Genomic DNA, 20,214 nt, shown 5'->3' with positions numbered 1-20,214 from the left:
ATCAGCACCTTCAGCCGAATGTCAGCGGATACTATGTCAACTAGATGATCCCCAGAGACAGATCATCAGTAAAGAAGGCATCCACATGCCACAGCAAACTACTCGAGCTGGTGAAAATGTTCACCAAAAACCCACCGCTGAATTCTTTTGAAACAAGCCAGCTTATTGAAGGTGCACAAGATAAACGCCCTGAGAAAGCTGTGCCTCGCAACCCTAAGAATGGCATAGGCGTTAGTGGACACCTGACGCGCGTGCAAAACTCCGGCATTTCACACGTCCCTGGGTGGGCTCGAACCACCAACCTTTCGGTTAACAGCCGAACGCGCTAACCGATTGGCGCCAAGCTGGGGAACAATAGTCTGTTAAGGGGGGGGGGAAGAAAAGGAAGGAGGGGGGAGAAGGGGGAAAAGAGAAAAAGAAAGAAAAGAGAGAGAGAAAAGAAAAAAACGAGGAGAAAAGAAGTGAAAGGGAATTTTATCTCTTTGTCCTTTAAAGCAATGTTTTTGGAGTGTATATTTACAATAAATTATCTGAAAAAAAAATGTCTTCTCTATTTTCCTGTACATTTATATGGGAGTAAGGATGATCACAAGCTTCCCAGTTCATATTACAGTGTTGCCATACATTGAAGTGTTTACTGAATGTTTTATTTATCAGTAATTATCACATAAATGATGTCCAAATTAATGAAATCACTTTTGAAATGACAAATTAATATTTTATTAGATTTATATTACTGATTATTGATATTTTATTCAAAGTTTTTGCACTTTAAATATATTTCGGCTGTAGTTTTGTTCTAAACTTATATATATTACATTTATGTATTAAATCATCCCCAAATTTATCAACATTTTTAAAAGGGCGTATAACTGTTTAATGATACTGTAACAATGACAAACAAAAAGAGTTATTTGATCATGACCAAACTTTTATTTTTCAATCAGTCATAGCCAATTATTCATTATTCTTTTTTTTTTTTTTTTACATTTTTATTCTTATAGTTATGTTGCACGTGCAGAAAACAGAATAATACCTCTTAATAATACTTTCTATTGTCCATGACTCCTGTGCCTTTTTTGCAAGTGCAAAAGAACAGAAAACAGAAGTATACATATAAACAAAAACGTCCAATGTCCATGGCTCTGTCTTGTGCATCAACTGCAAGTGAAAAGAACAGAAAGCACAAAACAATACAAATGAATAAAACTTTAAAATATTAATGACTCCTGTGCATGTTTTGAAAGTGCTAAAGAACAGAAAACAAAACTATACTTTTAAATAACTGTCTTAATGTCCATGGCACTAGTGCATTCATTGCAAGTGCAAAAGAACAGAAGGCAGAAAACAATACACATAAATAAAACTTTATCCCCTTTCTTTTTTGGACTCTTATGGATGAAACAGAGCTTGAAATGGTCTCTATCAGGCGACAACAATCTGGCCACTGAGCAAGTGGGGCAGTGGTGGTGAATGTATGCCTCTTCACGCTCTCCACCCCTGGATTGAACCTGTGTCCAGCCTGCTCTGGTGTCTGGCAGCAAACATCACTCTCTTCTTATCGTAATCCAGCAGGTTCTGCCAACTATATTGCTCACCTAAGCAGAGAGAGCATATAATACATGGCAAATGAGAAAACAAAACAAGTGGTAGTGTTAACATATGACAGGTCAAGAAGAGAAATTGACCTGATGGTTGGTGAGAGCCAGAGATGGCTGATTCCTGAGCTCCACAAGATACTCCGCAAGGCTGTCCACTTTGTCCAGCACACCAGCACTATGCAAAGCCTGTGAGAAAAATACAAAAAAAAAAAAATTACATAAACAACATGAGTACAGTGAAGTGGGACAAAAAGATGTTTTTTTGTCAACTTCAGACAAAAAGCTACAGGTCAGCACGAATTATATTTTTTCCCTAGAAATTTAACAATATTACATAAAACATAATTACATACATACATTAAATGAGATATTTACATACCACAGACTCGTCAGGAGATGCTGAGGCACCTGGCGTGAAGGAGGCATCAGGCTGAGTGGAGGAGAGAGAGAAGCTTGGGTCATCAGTAAGACTTGACACAGTAATGTCAAATGTTTGGTCCTCCCTGAACCCCTCGTCTTCTTCATCCTCACCTTCATCCACATCCTCCAGCATGTTCTCTGTCTCTTCTGAGTCAGGGTCCACTACCAGGGGCTGTCCAGTCTGACCCAGGAAGTAGTCAACACCAAGCAGTTCTCCTATGAAAAAAAAAATTAATAAAAGAAAACACAGAAATACAGGATCATTCAAAAGTTTGGACACATCACTATTTTTAATGTTTTTGAAAGAAATGTCTTATGCTCATCAGTCCTGCATTTATTTAATAAAAAATACAAAAAACATGAATAATATTATTAAATGTTAATACAGTTTAAATTTACAGTTCCATATACTTTACATTTAATTTATTTCTGTCATCAACGCTGAATATATTTAGCAATCATTTTAGAAATCATTAAAAAGTTAAATAAAGAACATCATTAGAAATATAATAGAAAATCTTCTGTAACAATATACAGTACTGTTCAAAAGTTTTTTTTTTAAAGAAATTAATGCTGTTCTTTTTAACTTTTTCTTCATCAATGAATTCTGCAAAACGTATCACAGTTTTCATTAAAAAATAAAATAAATAAATACAAATATGCAGTAATAATTATATTGCTGTTTTTTTCTGTATTTTTGATCAAATAAATGCAGGCTGAATGAGCAAAAGACACTTCTTTCAAAAACATTAAACACAGTCACGTGTAAAAATGTTTGACAAATAATGTACACACATACATATTCTACAATAAGATACAGGTAACTTTACCTTCTGGTAGAGGTTGTGCCACTTCCGCTGCTGTGGTGCTGGTCTGTTGCCTCCAGACGGACAAACCCCAGAGCTGGCAAAAGTCCTCAACCTGGCCATCCACTCGCCTTCACCCATGACCTTGTGGCTCTTTGGCTTAGTGCTCATCTAAATATAATAGGGAAATAATAGTTAGTAATGTGCATTTTGCAGGTATTGGACAACTACACAAATGTTTTAAATTTTTTTATAATGATACAACGATATATATTCAAGCTGACTAAATAATGGCACCCATTACAACAATTAAACATTATTTTATTGCTAATAAAGCAAAACAAGGTTACACATTTAAAGGTGTTACACTACAGTTATACATATAAAGATTTGAATATGAAATTACTACATGCAGTTACGATAGGGATAAGATTATTGTTTTGTTTGGTTTACAGTTAGTTGCATCCAATTATGCATAATTTACTGTTATTACTATAGTAACTACATATAGCATGCATTAATGACAATGTAAAATAAAGTACATTGTTAGTTAAAAGCTGTGGTTATACATATGATAATCAATCTGAAAAAAAAAAAAAAAAAAGAACATAGTAAGTACACTTTACTTAAACCATGGTTAATTTTTGTAAAGGATGTCTATATAACATTGCATTTTCATTTAAATTATTATTTGTAGCACTTGCATCTGCGTTTATATAAATAGTAATCCATCTGCAAACACAAAACTTGATTACTACATTCACACAGCAAAATCACATTAAATGTTAATTAGAAATGACAATGTCTGCAACTAAACATATTTTTTAAATCCAAATCAAACTTTAAATAGAATAGATGTGTTTACTATGCAAAATTACAGGCAAATGGTGTTTTATATGTAAGATTATAGTCAAATCATGGAAACAAAACATGATTACTACACTTTCACTATAGTAAAAGCATGGTAAATGACTTGTTTTTTTCATTCATATTTTTATTTATAGTAAGACTGTGTTTACACTTAAAGAACGAGTAAACTGAGTTCAATAAGTACGATTACAGGCACAATTGTGTTAAATATGTGAGATTATAGGCAAGTAATGAAAAGAAAACATGATTACTACACTTTCACTATAGTAAAGCCATGGTAAATGACGACAAACACAAGCACGTTTTTTGTTGTTGCTGTTCATTCAGATTTTCCTTTATAGTAAGACTGTGTTCATACAGTTGTAATCGATCAGCCAAAAACACAACATGGTTACTACGCTTTTACTATAGTAAAAACAAGGTAAATTGTCATAAGGGATGACTGCACTTACAGCTGAAACGCGTTTTTCCCCCATTTAAATCGAACTTAAGAACGAGTAAATTGACTTTAGAAAGTTAGATTACATTTAAACGGTGTTTCATTATGGGCAATTCGCGAGTCAAAAGTTTGTGAACGCCAAACACGGATGAATGACGGACGAAAACGTAACGAGTTTACCAATTGAGAACATTGTAAACAGAGAGGAAGAAAGTAGAAAACATGTATTACTTACTTTGAAAAGTTATCCTATATTCCGTTCGTCTGATTTTTGAACCTGACTTAGAATGAAACTAAGCATGGTGAGTGGCTCTTAACAATGGAGCTCGAGCGACGCGATTGGCTCCCGTCCATTCTCACATTGGACGGCGAGCGACGCGATTGGCTCTCGTCCATTCTGACAATGGACGGCGAGATCGGCGATTGGACGAGGAGACGGCCGTGGAAACCAGTAGCACCTCACTGCAGAACATGAAATCCACTGGGAGGAGTTGGATCCAGATCCAAGGGGCGGAGTTGGATCCAGATTCAGGGGGCGGAGTTGGATTTCCTCCCACTGCATTCTGATTGGTCGACAGGTTCCTAGCGTTTCTCACAGGTTCGCGTTTAAAGGCTGTGTAGAGAGAATGGTGCCGTCAAGCTGCGCCTAATTTAATAACAAATGATCGTTGCGACGGAAGCGAATCAAACTAACTTTAGCTGGAAAATAACTTTATTAAAGAACCGCTATAAAGCCAAAACAATCTCCGTTTACTTAAATTATAAGTTTATCTCTGTAAAGCTGCTTTGAAACAAATCTACACTGATAAAAGCACTATATAAATGAAGATGATTTGACTTTTGATGGAAAAACAAACTTGCCGAAAACAAATCTTACTTAATAAAGTTTAAAAAGTTACAAGCATTGCAGTTTGTACATTGTGTGAATGTGATTTTTTTTTTTATTTGGAAAAATAAACCAAAAAATTATAATCCAAAATAAAAAGAATGATTAAAAATTCTTAAATTTCATCTTCCCTGAAAAGCATGTGGTTCCTTGTTACATGCAAGAATAAATATCTCTTAAAAGGAAATGTATTCTTTGACTGGCTGATCTTTTACCCCTCTCATTAATAAGTAGGCGCTTCTACTTTTGAATAATATTAAATCAAGTTTAAATTCAAGTAGAAAATGTGTGCTTTTCCACTACTGATTATGCAACTGTAAGTGACTAAATTATAGCACCACTAATTTTATACTTATAAATGAAGAGTATCTCACATAAATTCATTAAAAAAATTAATTACCAGCACAATTGAATAGGAGAAAAAAAAACATGTTTATTGACACACTAGGTAAAACAAACATTGTGAAAACAGTAGGGAAACTTTGAAGGCAGAACATAAGGAAAACCACATTGGGAGCACACGCAGAATGACACAAACATTACAGGGAAACCACCAGACATTCACAATTAACTATTTATCCTTTCAGGTCAGCACAGATCTGGCAGAACTCGCTGCAGAAATCTGGGTGGGTGTCTTCACTTATTACTTTAAAAAGTTCCCCCTTTCTTCCTCGACCTCCATATCCTGTGGGTTAGCAAAGAAGGCAAATATTTCAATATTCATTATTTTTTAAATGTTTTAATTCATCATTGAAAGTAAAACACTCCATGGCAACAACTAACAATGCATACCTGGAGTGCAGTGTTTGTAAACATCACCACATTGCCTACACGTTTCCAGTTTGTACATTTTGTAAGTACTCCGCCTTGTAGTACGGTGAGAAAACGGTCCAATTTGTGACACCTGTAAACATAAAACATTTTTTTAAAATCACACATTCAAAAATACACAAGGCATTAAACAGCCAATCAATCAAAAATCACCTGAATTTTAATAAAAATATGTAACTTTTGAAAAAGTTATGCAAAAACTCTGCAATTAACACTTACTGTCAAACCAAAGAAAATGGGCTCGTCTTCTGAAGCCTTCCCGTGTCACAAGGTCTCTGAAGCGAGTGCACACAAGGGCCAGCTCTGTTCTCTGCACTGCAAGTTGCACTTGACAATTAGGAATTCTGAAAAAATAAAATTATTATATATAAAAAATATTTATATATATATATATATATATATATATATATACACACACACACATATACACACACACACACACACACACACACACATATATACATACTGTATATACACATATACATTATATATATATATATATATATATATATATATATATATATATATATATATATATATATATATATATATGAAATGTAAATAAAGGTATAACACTTAATGTCGTGAGTCATAATGGCATAAGTCGTGGTAATGTGGGTATGATAACTTATTAAATTAACACTTGATGTATTTTTTGGATTATGACTATATTACTTATGAAATAGACTGATGTAAGAAGCATGCTAAAAAAGGTCAACAATGTTATTTAACTGTTTAAGCATTACAACACTACAATACTTACATAAAACAAATTAGGCTAATAAGCAACCGATAACGTCAGTAAAATAATAATCAACATTAACAACGTTTATAATAATGAATTATGTTCAAATAACTTCGAATAAAAAAAATCAATGCCAACTTGCCTTGATGATGTACTGCCAACGATAAGTGGTTGGAGACATGATACTTCACCATGTGAAGTTCCGTGGTGGGATTGAAGACTTTTGTTCCGCAGAACGGGCAATGATAATTAGAGCAACAGCTCTGGCATCTCTGAAGGACAATCTGCCCATGTCGCAACACTGTTCTGTGCATCTATGAAGAACGTTAAATAAATTTCAAAGGTTATTTATTGCCAAGTTAGCGATGCCTAACCTGGCTAGTGGGTAGCGTGGCTAACCTGGCTAACTAGATAGCTACCTGACTGACAACATCACATGTTAGCTAAGTTATATACATAAGAACATACCAGCAGTATTATCCAAAGCTAATTAGTTTAGCTAAATAGATAGGCCACCTCTACACGTGCGTGCTAACGTTAACGCTACAAACGACCTAACTTACCATTAATGGATGGCAGTTTAGCGGACTAGTTAAATATGTCTTGGCGTTATCAAAAAGTATGGACACTGTCAAAACTTTAACATATATTTAAGTATGATCATTACTTAAAGACGCACACTAAATTATTAATCTATTCTCGACTATTATTAGTAATCAAAATGCAGACTTACATTGATGAGAGCAAACAATGGACCACCTTCACCGATATGCAGGTTCATCTGGTTGTGGGGCGTCCCGGGCGTGGGGGCGAACTTGGCGAAGTATATATAGTGGGAGGAGTCGGATCTGGATCCGACTCCTCCCAGTGGATTTCATGTTCTGCAGTGAGGACCTTCTCGTGGAAACAGACGATCCTGCTCCAGGTAGCGCCACAGAGACAACCGCTGTTGCTTGCTGCCGCCAGATCACCGGTGTAAAAGCAAGGGTTAGGGTTAGTGATAGGGATTAAAATTGCTCGTACTAACAGCGACATCTGTTTTGAAAGATGTTTCCGGAGCTCGCAAAATCCACTCAGCCTGCGCGGCGAATGGGCATGCTGGAGCCCGCCACCCTTTTGGGAAGAAAGAGAGTCAACAGAGCCGCCCAACGTGGGGCTCGAACCCAAGACCCTGAGATTAAGAGTCTCATGCTCTACCGACTGAGCTAGCCGGGCTGGTCGTGGGCTTCTTCACCGGGTCGGACCCAGTTTTCATCGGCCCCCAAATTACACAGGCGAAACGGAGGCTCTCGCTTTGTGCGAGACTGTCGAGCCCTCCCCGTGGGTAGGGCTTAGAGCAGGCTTAGAGTTTTCTTCTGTCGGTTTTGACCCAATCTGTTTTTGGGAAGCGCAGTTTGACCCAGCAGTGCGGGCCAACAACACGTTCTGTTTTGCCGCGTGAAGGCGGGTCAATGCTTTGGACAGCGTATGGTTGAGATGTGATTTTCCACCAATTTGGGGCACCTTTCTTAAGGAAATCAAGGATGATTTCATGGTAAATGGCAAACTGCTGTAGCGTTTGGCTAACAAGCCAAAGCTACAAAGGATGTACCGGTAGAGGTTACTACTAACGTTCGATTGTGTCTCATAGGGAGTTTGACGCAGGGCCTCAGTGGAAAACAGGCCCTCGGCGGCTGAAACAAAAGACGAAGAAGGCATCCACATGCACATGGTTCAGGAGTGTTAAACAAAGAAACCACGCAAGATGACGAGGTGGTCCAGCGGGTAAGGCGGTGGAAGGCTAATACATTGTGCTCGACATGCACTGGAAGCTTTAGCGCCACTGAGAGCCCACCGGACCAGACAGGCCCAACCTGTTTACGATGGGTAACGGTGAGCTGTAATTGCGCTGCAGTTTAATGATACCCGTCTTGAGGACATATTTACAAAACAACAAGCCTTCTGGCTCTGGCGCTCAATCATCAGCAGACACCTGTTCGACGAGAAACAAAACCAGGCTATTTTTTCTCAACAATACTCTAAGCCTCCAGAGAGGCTAGCAAAAATTGCCAAAGCTGACTGTATTTCAAGTCATCCTGGCGGGGTATTGGGTAAAGTTTTCAACCAGCAATGATCGCGCCTCGGATAAACCTCATAGGCTACAATATTGCCTCTGCGAAAGAATGCCGGCGACGGTCGTGACCTTTGCAGGCACCTACGTGGATGTGAACCGACAAGGTGGTAGCAAGCTTTAAACTGCCGCACAAACAGTCTCCTGGCACGGGTTGCTGCACCGTGTTTCTACGGAACAGATTAGAGGTGTGTAAAAGACGGCTCATTCACTATTCCCTCTGTGCTCAAAACAGCCTGCTGAAAGCACAGCAGCAGCAGCTGAAAAGGTCCACAGCATGGCCTCTCTCAGTCAGCAAGGGGGCGGGGAGGCCGAGTGGTTAAGGCGATGGACTGCTAATCCCATCCTTGTCGTTCAGTTCCTTTAGCACTGGACCTTAATCTAGGTCCTGGGGACCCCATGCTGAACTTTTTGTGTGTCCTCCTTATCTAGTGGTTAAGGCGATGGACTGCTAATCCATTGTGCTCTGCACGCGTGGGTTCGAATCCCATCCTCGTCGTTCGGTACATTTAGCAGTGATCCTCGGTCCTGGGGACCCCACTCTGCAATTTTTGTGTGTCTTCCCTATCTGACACACTCAGTCCAGTTCACTGAGCGCTCTACTAATGAGCTGGTGGTCTGAATCGGGAGTGTTAAACAAAAGGACCGCGCAAAACGAAAGGTGGTCGAGTGGTTAAGGCGATGCAAGGCTAGACCGTTGTGCTGAAAGCACAGCAGCAGCAGCTGAAAAGGTCCGCAGCATGGCCTCTCTCAGTCAGCAAGGGGGCGGGGAGGCAGAGTGGTTAAGGCGATGGACTGCTAATCCCATCCTTGTCGTTCGGTTCCTTTAGCACTGGACCTTAATCTAGGTCCTGGGGACCCCATGCTGAACTTTTTGTGTGTCCTCCTTATCTAACACACTCAGTTCAGTTCTTTGAGTTCTCTACTAATGAGCTGATGATCTGAATCCGGAGTGCTAAATAAAAGACGGCACGTAATACGACGAGGTGGCCGAGTGGTTAAGGCGATGGACTGCTAATCCATTGTGCTCTGCACGCGTGGGTTCGAATCCCATCCTCGTCGTTCGGTACATTTAGCAGTGATCCTCGGTCCTGGGGACCCCACTCTGCAATTTTTGTGTCTTCCCTATCTGACACACTCAGTTCAGTTCACTGAGCGCTCTACTAATGAGCTGGTGGTCTGAATCGGGAGTGTTAAACAAAAGGACCGCGCAAAACGAAAGGTGGTCGAGTGGTTAAGGCGATGCAAGGCTAGTCCGTTGTGCTCGGCACGCCTTGGTTTGTGTGGGTTTGAATCCCATCCTCTTCATTTGATGCTTTAGCACCACTGAGAGCCCACCGGAACAGACAGGCCCAACCTGTTTACGATGGGTAGCGGCGAGCTGTGATTGTGCTGTAGTTTATTGATACCTGCCGCAAAGTCTTGAGAACATATTGACAAAACAACAAGTCTTCTGGCTCCGGCACGCTATGATCGGTGGACACCTCTTTGACGAGGACCAACAACCAGCCACGCCAATAAAAGGAAACAAAACGAAGCAAGACTATCTTTCTCAACAAGCCTCCAGAGAGACTGGCAAAAATTGCCGATGCTGACTGTATTTCAAGTCATCCCGGTGGGGTATTGGGTATTGACTTTGTGGCAACATGGAACTTTTGCATCTACATTAATATTAGTCTGTTTCTTCTTATTCTGAGGTCACCGTAGCCACCAGATCCATTCTGCATTCCGATCTGATGGTCACTACAGTCCCCCGGTTCCAGTCCGTACCAAGAGCAGATGGTGGATCAGCACCTTCAGCCGAATGTCAGCGGATACTATGTCAACTAGATGAGCCCCAGAGACAGATCATCAGTAAAGAAGGCATCCACATGCCACAGCAAACTACTCGAGCTGGTGAAAATGTTCACCAAATTCACCTGAGTTCTTTTAAAACAAGCCAGCTTATTGAAGGTGCACAAGATAAACGCCCTGAGAAAGCTGTGCCTCGCAACCCTAAGAATGGCATAGGCGTTAGTGGACACCTGACGCGCGTGCAAAACTCCAGCATTTCACACGTCCCTGGGTGGGCTCGAACCACCAACCTTTCGGTTAACAGCCGAACGCGCTAACCGATTGCGCCAAAGCTGGGGAACAATAGTCTGTTAAGGGGGGGGAAGAAAAGGAAGGAGGGGGAAGAAGGGGGGAAAAGAGAAAAAGAAAGAAAAAAGAGAGAAAAAAGGAAAAAATGAGGAGAAAAGAAATGAAAGGGAATTTTATCTCTTTGAACTGTTTTTGGAGTGTATATTTACAATAAATTATCTGAAAAAAAAAAATGTTTTCTCTATTTTCCTGTACATTTATATGGGAGTAAGGATGATCACAAGCTTTCCAGTTCATGTTAGTGTTGCCATACATTGAAGTGTTTACTGAATGTTTTATTTATCAGTAATTATCACATAAATGATGTCAAATGAATGAAATTATTTCTGAAATTACAAAAATAATATTTTATTAGATTTATATTACTGATTATTGATATCTTATTCAAAGTTTTTGCACTTTAAATATATTTCTGCTGTAGTTATGTTCTAAAACTTATAGTACAAAAAATAGTAAATTTATTTAATAAATAATCCCCAAATTTATCAACATTTTTAAAAGGGCCTGTAACCGTTAAATGATACTATAACAAAGACATACAAAAAGAGTTACTTAATCATGACCAAACTTTTATTTTTCAATCAGTCATAGCCAATTATTCATTATTCTTTCTTTTTTTTTACATTTTTATTCTTATAGTTATGTTGCATGTGCAGAAAACAGAATAATACCTCTTAATAATACTTTCTATTGTCCATGACTCCTGTGCATTTTTTGCAAGTGCAAAAGAACAGAAAACAGAACTATACATATAAATAAAACCGTCCAATGTCCATGGCTCTTGTGCATTAACTGCATGTGAAAAGAACAGAAAGCACATAACAATACAGATGAATAAAACTTTAAAATATTAATGACTCCTGTGCATGTTTTGAAAGTGCTAAAGAACAGAAAACAAAACTATACTATTAAATAAAACTGTCTTAATGTCCATGGCACTAGTGCATTCAAGTGCAAAAGAACAGAAAGCAGAAAACAATACACATAAATAAAACTTTATCCCCTTTTTTTGGACTCTTATGGAAGGCACAGGGCTTGAAATGGTCTCTATCAGGCGACAACAATCTGGCCACTGGGCACGTGGGGCAGCGGTGGTGAATGTATGCCTCTTCACGCTCTCCACTCCTGGAGTGAACCTGTGTCCAGCCTGCTCTGGTGTCTGGCAGCAAACATCACTCTCTTCTTATCGTAATCCAGCAGGTTCTGCCAACTATATTGCTCACCTAAGCAGAGAGAGCATATAATACAAGGCAAATGAGAAAACAAAACAAGTGGTAGTGTCAACATATGACAGGTCAAGAAGAAAAAGCAGAGAAACTGACCTGCTGGTTGGTGAGAGCCAGAGATGGCTGATTCCTGAGCTCCACAAGATACTCCACAAGGCTGTCCACTTTGTCCAGCACACCAGCACTATCCAAAGCCTGGGAGAAAAAATATAAAGAAAAAAAAAAAAACAGAAATGAACAACATTATGAGTACAGTGAAGTGGAACAAAATAAACAAACATAAATATATATTTTCCTAGAAATTTTACAGTATTACATAAAACATAATTACATACATACATTAAATGAGACATTTACATACCACAGACTCGTCAGGAGATGCTGAGGCACCTGGTGTGAAGGAGGCACAGTGGAGGACAGAGAGAAGCTTGGGTCATCAGTAAGACTTGACTCAGTAATGTCAAGTGTTTGGTCCTCCCTGAATCCCTCGTCTTCTTCATCCTCGCCTTCATCCACATCCTCCAGCAGGTTCTCTGTCTCTTCTGAGTCAGGGTCCACTACCAGGGGCTGACCAGTCTGACTCAGGAAGTAGTCAACACCAAGCAGTTCTCCTATAAAAAACCAAAACAAAATTTAATAAAAGGAAACACAAATACAGGATCAGTCAAAAGTTTGGACACATTACTATTTTTAATGTTTTTTGAAAGAAGTGCCTTATGCTCATCGATCCTGCATTTATTTGATCAAAATAAAGAAAACATCAGTAATATTGTAAAATGTCATTACAGTTTAAATTTATAGTTCCATAAACTTTAAATTTAAATTATTTCTGTCATCAACGCTGAATATTTAGCTATCATTTTAGAATTTAATTTATGACCAATGTTGGTCACAGTTGTGCTGCGTAATGTATTTTTTAATGTAATCTGTGATACTTTTTTCAGGATTCATTGAAGAATAAAAAGTTCAATAAAGAACAGCATTAGAAATCAAATAGAAAATCTTCTTTAACGATATACAGGACTGTTCAAAAGAGAAATTAATGCTGTTCTTTTAACTTTTTATTCATCAATGAATTCTGCAAAACGTATCAATTTTCATTTAAAAAATAAAAAAAAAAATACAAATATGCAGTACAAGCTATTTAGCTGTTTTTTCCAGTATTTTTGATCAAATAAATGCAGACTTAAAAAGTCACTTCTTTCAAAAACATTAAACACAGTCACGTGTAAAAATGTTTGACAAATAATGTACACATTCATATTCTACAATGAGATACAGGTAACTTTACCTTCTGGTAGAGGTTGTACCACTTCCGCTGCCGTGGTGCTGGTCTGTTGCCTCCAGACGGACAAACCCCAGAGCTGGCAAAAGTCCTCAACCTGGCCATCCACTCGCCATCACCCATGGCCTTGTGGCTCTTTGGCTTAGTGCTCATCTAAATATAATAGGGAAATAATAGTTAGTAATGTGCATTTTTGCAAGTATTGGACAACTACACAAATGTTTTTAATTTATTTATAATGATACAATCATATCTATTCAAGCTGACTAAATCATGGCACCCATTACAACAATTAAACATTATTTTATTACTAATAAAGCAAAATAAGGTTACACTTTCAAAGGTGTCAAACTACAATTATGCATATAAGTATTTGAATATTAAATTACCACATGCAGTTACTATAGGGGTAAGACTAGTGTTTTGTTTGGTTTATAATTAGTTGCATCCAATTATTTATAATTTACTGTTATTGCTATAGTAACTACATATAGCGTGTATTAATGACAATGTTAAATAAAGTGTTACCCTCCCTTTATGTCTATATAACATTGCGTTTTCATTTTAATTATTATTTGTAGCACTTTTATCTGTGTTTATACAAATGGTAATCCATCTGCAAACTCAAAACTTGATTACTACAGTCACACATAGCAAAATCACATTACATTTTAATTAGAAATGACAATTTCCACAACAAAACATTTTTTAAATCCTAATCAAACTGAAAAAAAAGAATACATGTTTATTATGCAAAATTACAGGCAAATGGTGTTTTATATGAGAGATTTTAGGCAAGTCATAAAAACCAAACATGATCATTTCACTTTCACATTAGTAAAACCATGGTGATTTTTTCATTCATGATTTTATTCATAGTAAGACTGTTTATATTGAGTTTAATAAGTAAGATTACAGGCAAACTGTGTTTAATATGTGATATTATAGGCAAGGCATGAAAAGAAAACATGATTACTACACTTTCACTATAGTAAAACCATGGTAAATGACAATGAACACAAGCACAACGTTTTTTTGTTCATTCAGATTTTAATTTATAGTAAGACTGTGTTCATACAGTTGTAATCGATCAGCCAAAAATACAACTAGGCTTTCACTATGGTAATAACATGGTGAATTGTCATAAGGAATGACCATTTACAGCTGAAAAATAAATCCAACTTCAGAACGAGTAAATTTAGTTTAATGAGTAAGATTACAGGCAAACTGTGTTTAAAATGAGAGATTATAGGCAATTCATGAAAACAAAACATGATTACTACACTCTCACTATAGTAAAACCATGGTAAATAAAGATAAACACAAGGAAAATGGGTTTTGTTTGTTTTGTTCATTCGGATTTTAATTTATAGTAAGACTGTGTTCATACAGTTGTAATCGATCAGCCAAAAACACAACATGGTTACTACGATTCACTACAGTAAAAACACGGTAAATTGTCATAAAGAATGACTACATTTACAGCTGAAACACGTTTTTGTTTTCCATTTAAATTGAACTTCAGAAAGTGTAAATGGAGTTTAATAAGGAAGATTAGAGGCAAACTAACATTGTTTCATTCACAAGTCGCGAGTCAAAAGTTTATGAACACACAAAAACGGATGAACGACGGACGAAAACGTAACGAGTTAACAATTGAGAACACTGTAAACAGATATGAAGAAAGAAGCAAACATTTATTACTTACTTTGAAAAGTTAGATGATGTTCGGTTCGTCTGATTTTTTACATGAATTAGAATGAAGCTAAGCGCGGTGGGTGGCTGCGTCCATTCTCATTCGGCAACGCGATTGGCTCTCAACAATGGAGCGCGTGCGATGTGATTGGCGCCTCGTCCATTCTCACAATGGACGGCGAGTGACGCGATTGGCTCTCGTCCATTCTCACATTGGACGGCGAGCGACGCGATTGGCTCTCGTCCATTCTCACATTGGACGGCGAGCGACGCGATTGGCTCTCGTCCATTCTCACAATGGACGGCGAGTGACGCGATTGGCTCTCGTCCATTCTCACATTGGACGGCGAGCGACGCGATTGGCTCTCGTCCATTCTCACAATGGACGGCGAGATCGGCGATTGGACGAGGAGACGGCCGCGGAAACAGACGATCCTGCTCCAGGTAGCGCCACAGAGACAGCCGCTGTTGCTTGCTGCCGCCAGATCACCGGTGTAAAAGCAAGGGTTAGGGTTAGTGATAGGGATTAAAATTGCTCGCACTAACAGCGACATCTGTTTTGAAAGATGTTTCCGGAGCTCGCAAAATCCACTCAGCCTGCGCGGCGAATGGGCACGCTGGAGCCCGCCACCCTTTTGGGAAGAAAGAGAGTCAACAGAGCCGCCCAACGTGGGGCTCGAACCCACGACCCTGAGATTAAGAGTCTCATGCTCTACCGACTGAGCTAGCCGGGCTGGTCGTGGGCTTCTTCACCGGGTCGGACCCAGTTTTCATCGGCCCCCAAATTACACAGGCGAAACGGAGGCTCTCGCGTTGTGCGAGACTGTCGAGCCCTCCCCGTGGGTAGGGCTTAGAGCAGGCTTAGAGTTTTCTTCTGTCGGTTTTGACCCAATCTGTTTTTGGGAAGCGCAGTTTGACCCAGCAGTGCGGGCCAACAACACGTTCTGTTTTGCCACGTGAAGGCGGGTCAATGCTTTGGACAGCGTATGGTTGAGATGTGATTTTCCACCAATTTGGGGCACCTTTCTTAAGGAAATCAAGGATGATTTCATGGGAAATGGCAAACTGCTGTAGCGTTTGGCTAACAAGCCAAAGCTACAAAGGATGTACCGGTGCCCCGTCGTCCGAGCAGAATCCACATTCGGCCGTAATCGGAGGTTACTACTAACGTTCGATTGTGTCTCATAGGGAGTTTGACGCAGGGCCTCAGTGGAAAACAGGCCCTCGGCGGCTGAAACAAAAGACGAAGAAGGCATCCACATGCACATGGTTCAGGAGTGTTAAACAAAGAAACCACGCAAGATGACGAGGTGGTCCAGCGGGTAAGGCGGTGGAAGGCTAATACATTGTGCTCGACATGCACTGGAAGCTTTAGCGCCACTGAGAGCCCACCGGACCAGACAGGCCCAACCTGTTTACGATGGGTAACGGTGAGCTGTAATTGCGCTGCAGTTTAATGATACCCGTCTTGAGGACATATTTACAAAACAACAAGCCTTCTGGCTCTGGCGCTCAATCATCAGCAGACACCTGTTCGACGAGAAACGAAACCAGGCTATTTTTTCTCAACAATACTCTAAGCCTCCAGAGAGGCTAGCAAAAATTGCCAAAGCTGACTGTATTTCAAGTCATCCTGGCGGGGTATTGGGTAAAGTTTTCAACCAGCAATGATCGCGCCTCGGATAAACCTCATAGGCTACAATATTGCCTCTGCGAAAGAATGCCGGCGACGGTCGTGACCTTTGCAGGCACCTACGTGGATGTGAACCGACAAGGTGGTAGCAAGCTTTAAACTGCCGCACAAACAGTCTCCTGGCACGGGTTGCTGCACCGTGTTTCTACGGAACAGATTAGAGGTGTGTAAAAGACGGCTCATTCACTATTCCCTCTGTGCTCAAAACAGCCTGCTGAAAGCACAGCAGCAGCAGCTGAAAAGGTCCGCAGCATGGCCTCTCTCAGTCAGCAAGGGGGCGGGGAGGCCGAGTGGTTAAGGCGATGGACTGCTAATCCCATCCTTGTCGTTCAGTTCCTTTAGCACTGGACCTTAATCTAGGTCCTGGGGACCCCATGCTGAACTTTTTGTGTGTCCTCCTTATCTAGTGGTTAAGGCGATGGACTGCTAATCCATTGTGCTCTGCACGCGTGGGTTCGAATCCCATCCTCGTCGTTCGGTACATTTAGCAGTGATCCTCGGTCCTGGGGACCCCACTCTGCAATTTTTGTGTGTCTTCCCTATCTGACACACTCAGTTCAGTTCACTGAGCGCTCTACTAATGAGCTGGTGGTCTGAATCGGGAGTGTTAAACAAAAGGACCGCGCAAAACGAAAGGTGGTCGAGTGGTTAAGGCGATGCAAGGCTAGACCGTTGTGCTGAAAGCACAGCAGCAGCAGCTGAAAAGGTCCGCAGCATGGCCTCTCTCAGTCAGTAAGGGGGCGGGGAGGCAGAGTGGTTAAGGCGATGGACTGCTAATCCCATCCTTGTCGTTCGGTTCCTTTAGCACTGGACCTTAATCTAGGTCCTGGGGACCCCATGCTGAACTTTTTGTGTGTCCTCCTTATCTAACACACTCAGTTCAGTTCTTTGAGTTCTCTACTAATGAGCTGATGATCTGAATCCGGAGTGCTAAATAAAAGACGGCACGTAATACGACGAGGTGGCCGAGTGGTTAAGGCGATGGACTGCTAATCCATTGTGCTCTGCACGCGTGGGTTCGAATCCCATCCTCGTCGTTCGGTACATTAAGCAGTGATCCTCGGTCCTGGGGACCCCACTCTGCAATTTTTGTGTCTTCCCTATCTGACACACTCAGTTCAGTTCACTGAGCGCTCTACTAATGAGCTGGTGGTCTGAATCGGGAGTGTTAAACAAAAGGACCGCGCAAAACGAAAGGTGGTCGAGTGGTTAAGGCGATGCAAGGCTAGTCCGTTGTGCTCGGCACGCCTTGGTTTGTGTGGGTTTGAATCCCATCCTCTTCATTTGATGCTTTAGCACCACTGAGAGCCCACCGGAACAGACAGGCCCAACCTGTTTACGATGGGTAGCGGCGAGCTGTGATTGTGCTGTAGTTTATTGATACCTGCTGCAAAGTCTTGAGAGCATATTGACAAAACAACAAGTCTTCTGGCTCCGGCACGCTATGATCGGTGGACACCTCTTTGACGAGGACCAACAACCAGCCACGCCAATAAAAGGAAACAAAACGAAGCAAGACTATCTTTCTCAACAAGCCTCCAGAGAGACTGGCAAAAATTGCCGATGCTGACTGTATTTCAAGTCATCCCGGTGGGGTATTGGGTATTGACTTTGTGGCAACATGGAACTTTTGCATCTACATTAATATTAGTCTGTTTCTTCTTATTCTGAGGTCACCGTAGCCACCAGATCCATTCTGCATTCCGATTTGATGGTCACTACAGTCCCCCGGTTCCAGTCCGTACCAAGAGCAGATGGTGGATCAGCACCTTCAGCCGAATGTCAGCGGATACTATGTCAACTAGATGAGCCCCAGAGACAGATCATCAGTAAAGAAGGCATCCACATGCCACAGCAAACTACTCGAGCTGGTGAAAATGTTCACCAAATGCCCGCCGCTGAGTTCTTTTAAAACAAGCCAGCTTATTGAAGGTGCACAAGATAAACGCCCTGAGAAAGCTGTGCCTCGCAACCCTAAGAATGGCATAGGCGTTAGTGGACACCTGACGCGCGTGCAAAACTCCAGCATTTCACACGTCCCTGGGTGGGCTCGAACCACCAACCTTTCGGTTAACAGCCGAACGCGCTAACCGATTGCGCCAAAGCTGGGGAACGATAGTCTGTTAAGGGGGGGGAAGAAAAGGAAGGAGGGGGAAGAAGGGGGGAAAAGAGAAAAAGAAAGAAAAAAGAGAGAAAAAAGGAAAAAATGAGAAGAAAAGAAATGAAAGGGAATTTTATCTCTTTGAACTTCAAAGCAATGTTTATGGAGTGTATATTTACAATAAATTATCTGAAAAAAAAATGTTTTCTCTATTTTCCTGTACATTTATATGGGACTAAGGATGATCACAAGCTTTCCAGTTCATATTACAGTGTTTCCATAGATTGAAGTGTTTACTGAATGTTTTATTTATCAGTAATTATCACATAAATGATGTCCAAATGAATGAAATCATTTTTGAAATGACAAATTAATATTTTTTTTAGATTTATATTACTGATTATTGATATTTTATTCAAAGTTTTTGCACTTTAAATATATTTCGGCTGTAGTTATGTTCTAAAACTTATAGTACAAAAAATTGTACATTTATGTATTAAATCATCCCCAAATTTATCAACATTTTTAAAAGGGCGTATAACTGTTTAATGATACTGTAACAATGACAAACAAAAAGAGTTATTTGATCATGACCAAACTTTTATTTTTCAATCAGTCACATCAATCACTATACATATAAACAAAACCGTCCAATGTCCATGGCTCTGTCTTGTGCATTAACTGCAAGTGAAATGAACAGAAAGCACAAAACAATACAAATGAATAAAACTTTAAAATATTAATGACTCCTGTGCATGTTTTGAAAGTGCAAAAGAACAGAAAGCAGAAAACAATACCGATAAATAAAACTTTATCCCCTTTCTTTTTTGGACTCTTATGGATGGCACAGAGCTTGAAATGGTCTCTATCAGGCGACAACAATCTGGCCACTGGGCAAGTGGGGCAGTGGTGGTGAATGTCTGCCTCTTCACGCTCTCCACTCCTGGAGTGACCCTGTGTCCAGCCTGCTCTGGTGTCTGACAGCAAACACCACTCTCTTCTTATCGTAATCCAGCAGGTTCTGCCAACTATATTGCCCACCTAAGCAGAGAGAGCATATAATACATGGCAAATGAGAAAACAAAACAAGTGGTAGTGTTAACATGGGACAGGTCAAGAAGAAAAAGTAGAGAAACTGACCTGCTGGTTGGTGAGAGCCAAAGATGGCTGATTCCTGAGCTCCACAAGATACTCCACAAGGCTGTCCACTTTTGTCCAGCACACCAGCACTATCCAAAGCCTGGGAGAAAAAAAAACAGAAATGAACAGCATTATGAGTACAGTGAAGTTTGAATTTTCCTAGAAATTTAACAATATTACATGAAACACAATTACATACATGCATACAACAATATATTTACATA

The 20,214-nt window shown here is 40.1% G+C and overlaps 1 long non-coding RNA gene and 5 other non-coding genes across 6 annotated transcripts; 2 read left to right on the top strand and 4 right to left on the bottom strand.

The window, feature by feature from the left end:
- Positions 1–5,449: 5,449 nt before the first annotated feature.
- On the bottom strand, positions 5,450–7,452 carry LOC141326195 (uncharacterized). The gene is made up of 5 exons (XR_012353863.1): positions 7,332–7,452; positions 6,741–6,912; positions 6,073–6,197; positions 5,815–5,926; positions 5,450–5,707 (listed from the first exon to the last, which is right to left on the bottom strand). It is a non-coding gene; the product is annotated as an uncharacterized lncRNA (long non-coding RNA).
- Positions 7,453–8,621: 1,169 nt separating this feature from the next.
- LOC141283518 (U4 spliceosomal RNA) lies at positions 8,622–8,762 on the bottom strand. Its single transcript, XR_012338163.1, has one exon. It is a non-coding gene; the product is annotated as a U4 spliceosomal RNA (small nuclear RNA).
- A 926-nt stretch (positions 8,763–9,688) lies between these two features.
- trnas-gcu (transfer RNA serine (anticodon GCU)) lies at positions 9,689–9,770 on the top strand. Its single transcript has one exon. It is a non-coding gene; the product is annotated as a tRNA-Ser (tRNA).
- Positions 9,771–15,717: 5,947 nt separating this feature from the next.
- Positions 15,718–15,790, bottom strand: trnak-cuu (transfer RNA lysine (anticodon CUU)). The gene has a single exon. It is a non-coding gene; the product is annotated as a tRNA-Lys (tRNA).
- An 847-nt stretch (positions 15,791–16,637) lies between these two features.
- LOC141283511 (U4 spliceosomal RNA) lies at positions 16,638–16,778 on the bottom strand. The gene has a single exon (XR_012338162.1). It is a non-coding gene; the product is annotated as a U4 spliceosomal RNA (small nuclear RNA).
- Positions 16,779–17,704: 926 nt separating this feature from the next.
- On the top strand, positions 17,705–17,786 carry trnas-gcu (transfer RNA serine (anticodon GCU)). The gene has a single exon. It is a non-coding gene; the product is annotated as a tRNA-Ser (tRNA).
- Positions 17,787–20,214: the final 2,428 nt, after the last annotated feature.

The sequence above is a fragment of the Garra rufa genome, chromosome 1 (genome assembly GCF_049309525.1).
Source record: "Garra rufa chromosome 1, GarRuf1.0, whole genome shotgun sequence".
Taxonomy (NCBI): Eukaryota; Metazoa; Chordata; class Actinopteri; order Cypriniformes; family Cyprinidae; genus Garra; species Garra rufa.
The sequence above is the reverse complement of the archived record's forward strand: the minus strand, read 5'-3'. Positions and strand labels throughout refer to the sequence as shown.